A 4,529-nucleotide genomic window follows, 5' to 3' on the forward strand; every position below is an offset into this window, starting at 1 on the left:
TGTGTATAAGAGACAGGCCCCACACCCCCAGCCCCATAGGCCCTGGCAGCGGCTGTGTGAGCAGAGCTCACGGGGAGTCCAGCTCGTGTTTGTGCATCCAGGGGCATAAAAATGACAAAGAGAGTTTCTAGTCCCGGGGAGGTCACCCTTGGGTGCTGCACGATAACCAGATCCCTGACCCAGCGTTTACATCAGTGCACAACTGTGCTGATACACATAACCTTAATGGCAGGAAGAACGATCAGGGCCCTGGGGGAGAAAACCTCCAGCAAAATGAGACTGAGAAGCCTGGGACTGCTCAATTAGAGAGACGATTAAGAGGGCAAAGAGCAAAAGTAGAAAAGCGAAGTACAAATAGAGAACTGAGATAAGGATCTCAAAGAACGGGGCTGTACTCTTCTCAAATGAGCTATAATTTGCTGTCTAATTTATTACCTTTAAGTGAATATAAAAGTATCTGGACCGAAGATACTTGGGCTAAAGACTGAAGCAGGACTGGCGTGCATATGGATTGAGTGTCTGTGATTACATACTCTTTATGGCTGCTCAAGAATTATGCCTAAGTAAAAGGGTTTGGAAGAAATAGAATAAAATTCAAAAGCAAGCACACAAAGCTGCTCCTGCTAGAGAGTTTCCGCTGAGCCCACAGTGGGCACAGGTCAGCTCAAGTCGCCCACGTGCCCAGGAACCCTTCGGAGTGGCCGATGCTGCCACCGTCGGAGGCAACGGCCGAGTGACCCGGGAATCCTCAACACCCGCGTCCTGCCCTGCCTGCGGTTCCGGCACCCCGACGGCTCCCGGTCCCCCAGTCCCTGCCTCTGGCTCCTGGCAGACAGGTGGAGGTTGTGAGTCCCGTTTGGTTCTGCACAAAACTTCCTGCAGAGTAAGTGATCCCAGCTGCGAAAGGTGGGGACACGCAGCCAGGCTCAGCGTGGCAGCTGTGACATAGAGACAGTCAGCATCAGCACTCAGTTTACATTTATTTCTCAGGGTGTTTTTTTCCTAAGATAATTACAGAGCATGTTTATTTACTTCTTAAAACCCTACAAAACCCCAGTTATTTTCTTCCTTACTTTTGTGTGTGTGTGTGTGAATTGCCTACCTGTGAGTAGCATTCCATAATTAGAAATTAAAGGCCACTTTTGGAGAATAACTATAAATCGTTATGACAAGATTCTTCTCACTGACAAACCATGCATTGCTGATGTGCGGGGAAAAAAAAAAATCCCGCAATAATGCAATCAGTTTGGAAGCCAGTATTGGAGAAGAGCTCCAGAGGAACCAGTGGATGCTCCTCAGCTGGAACAGTAAATGTCTGGAGACCCACCAGCCCCGGCAGGCGGGGGACTCCCAGCTGGCAGGAGGGAGCCGCGGGCGCTGCCTCTGCAGCGATGCTGAGCGCCGTGTCGATGTGCACTAGGGAAGGTTTGGGGTTGGACCAGGCTGAGCTCGGCCCCGAGCAGGGCCATCGCCCGCCCCGCTCCCACAGCACCAGCGGGACCGAGCGGAGCAGCAGAACAGCCCGTCTCACCCCAGTGACACCTTTGTCGGGGCCAGCGCTCGGCTGGCTGGAGAGGCAGCTCTGCCCCAGAGGGGGTGACGGCTGCTCAAGGGGCTTCACCAGGGGGTCACTGCTCCCCTCTACCCCAGCTTCCTCCACAGCGCGAAGAGCAGAGCTGCACTGTGGCCGAAACTCACTCTCCATGGGGTGCTTTTCCTTATGCATCAAGTTATTTTGTCCTCAAGTCGGTGGGAGGGCACTTGGCTGGGACAGTCCCCCCCGCTCTGACCCCTTGTAACGAGCAGTGCGATGGACTCGCGGGTCTTCACTTCTCCCTGGGTCCCCCATCACTAAACCAGCTGTCATTTGGTGACAGCCCTCACTGCAGTGGCTCTTACTCTTCCTGCAGGCAGTTACTCTTCTGTGAAATTGGAGACTGGGAGGCTAAAACTAAAAAGAAAGGGAAAAAAAAGGTGGTCTGGGAATGCTCATGTGTGTTTATTTTGCTTGCAGCACTCGAAATAGAATAGACTATTCATTTGTGGCTGCTGGCAGACTTGGCTGGGGAGCGGCTCCCTCCGCCTGCAGCGCTGCCCTCAGCCCCCCACGGCACATGGGTCTGTGAGTGTCCCCCCGGGTCTGTGAGCGTCCCCCGGGTCTGTGAGCATCCTCCCCTGGCGAGGGGAATTCACCCCTGCCATGAGGTTCCAAGGAGCACAAGTCCCACAGGGGCAAACTCTTCCATGGGACACAGCCCGGGGGGGATTTCCTTTGCTTGGGAAGAGTTTAAACTTCTCTGGGAGTCACTGCTACAGAGTTAAGGGTAGCATGGGGAGTGGTGAGCAAGCAAGTAACCTCACTAATCCTGAGGTGGCACTTGTGCCAGGCTCAGCTCCTTTTCAGAGTTATAATCCCTCTCTAGATGAAAGGGAAACGCTTCCCCCCGTACGGTACATCTTGTTTCCATTAGTGTGACCAATCTTCTCGAGCGGCTGCACTGAGGCGCTGACACACACACAAGGGTTTGATTATCCTCCTGCTGGGGGACATGGCAAAATCTCAGCATTTAAAATACAAGTGTAGGGGGCTTGAGACATCTAGGCGTGGGTGTTATTCACTAGCGTGAGAGCCAGAGTTCTAGTAATGCAAGTGACAGTCAGTATTGAGTGGCAATTGATTATCTGTGTGAAGAAAGGATTAAAAATAGAAGCTTTGTGTCAAACCCCACGTATGTTTTGACTAAATCCTAGATAACAAGAAGAATGAATAAAAGACAGAGATTATGCAGAGAACACCAAAACCCAAGAAGCCAGGATTAAGGAATAAAAAGATTTGAGTGGGTTAGTGCAATTAATGATTGTCAAGTGCCAGCCCTGCGTGAGCCAGGACTGCTGCGGCTTCTTCGGGGTGCGTCCTGTGCTCCAGGTGCTTTGGTCTGCAAACCTGCCAGAGGCACTTCCCGTGCACGGCCTTAAACACCTGAGGCTCCGCTCAGCTCAGGAAAAGCTTCAGGGGCTTGTGGTCGGGTTTTGAGCCGTCCACCGCTGTCAGTCAATGACTTCGAATTATTAGACGCTCCCTCCAACAACAGACCTGGAATACTCCCAGAAAGGGTGGGTCGTCTTGAAAAGGGGTGTCCTTGGTGGTGTCCCCTGGTAGAAGTTACAGCACCCCTCATGCTGGAAAGCTAATGCAGTTGCTCCACCGTTTGTTTCAATGAACAGTAAGTGCTTGAAAGATTTTATTTTTTGTCTGCGACTGGTGTTCAGCAGTTCCCCAGGGGACGTGTATTGACTGTCCCGGGACAACCAAGAACTGCAGAGTTTATGGCCTGTGTCCGCCCCACATCACGCAGTCTGCCCCCGCAGAGCTCACACCACGCCAGGACCGGTAATTGTCACACCTGGTAGCATCCGCGGTGACCGCTGTAACCGTCTAACACACCACTGCTGCTTTCACAGAGCAAGTATTTCACCAGACAAGGCAAGGCTTACAAATAAAATAATTTTATTGACTTTCTGCTTCTACAGCATGTGGCACATAAGGAGAATTAAGACACAAGGTGTGATGAGGAACTACGTATTTGCCCTTCGCTGGCCAAAGGATTCATCTTACCCAGGAAAACAATGCAAACACCATTCCCATGATGTCCAGTGAAGGCTGATGCTGGGACATTTAGGAAAATGGAAACTGAAGCCGACCGAAGATCGTGGTCAGTGTACGCAGTTCTGCTAACCTCGTGTGAGGAGAAACGGCTGCCTCGCGAGCAAATTTTGGGTTAACTCCAAAGCAAAATATTTGCAGCTACTTAATTTAATTACAGTGGAACAAACAGCACTAATGTATTTATTAACTCAGAGATAAATCCACGATGAGAACGTGTCCAAAATCCTCAGCTGTCTGATAAAGATCGGCTGATTTAGCTGCATTTTCCAAGTTTGTTTGTGGGATGTCATAACTTCATTGGCCTCTGCAGCCAAGGAACCAGCAAAGTTTAATTTTTTCAAAACTTGATCTTCCTCCAGGGTTTGGGCCTTAGAAACTATTTTCATTAAGGAAGTGCTGATACTTCAAGAAAAATGTTTGGAAGCTTTTCTCAGTATTGGTTGTGTTTCTGTGTTCCCCTTTACCCTTTTGTTCACCCTTTGTTACTAGGATGAACAGGAAATAAAGATCTAGTGTTCATGCAAGGCTGTCACCTATTTCTGTAACATCTTTCCCCCTTTATGTCCGAACCCCACGTGTGGCAACACAGTTCTCTCCACTCCAGATAAGACAGTGATGTGCGGGGGGAACGAGCGGCAGGTACGAAGGGGTCTTAAGACACTGTTCATGCAAGTAGCTCTAGGGAGATTTCAAATAAGGGAAAAAAACAGGTTTTCCCCCCTGAGGAATCAATGGTGGGTTTTTATATATGACAAAAGGAACTTGGGATACGTACTACACAGACTTCTAACAGCTCATGAACACTCCACACGAGCAGGAGAGCCGTGACGGCGCTGCCGGCTCCGGGCTGGCCCGAGCCCGC

This window comes from Athene cunicularia (genome assembly GCF_003259725.1).
Source record: "Athene cunicularia isolate RWA chromosome 26 unlocalized genomic scaffold, athCun1 chr26_part1, whole genome shotgun sequence".
Taxonomy (NCBI): domain Eukaryota; kingdom Metazoa; phylum Chordata; class Aves; order Strigiformes; family Strigidae; genus Athene; species Athene cunicularia.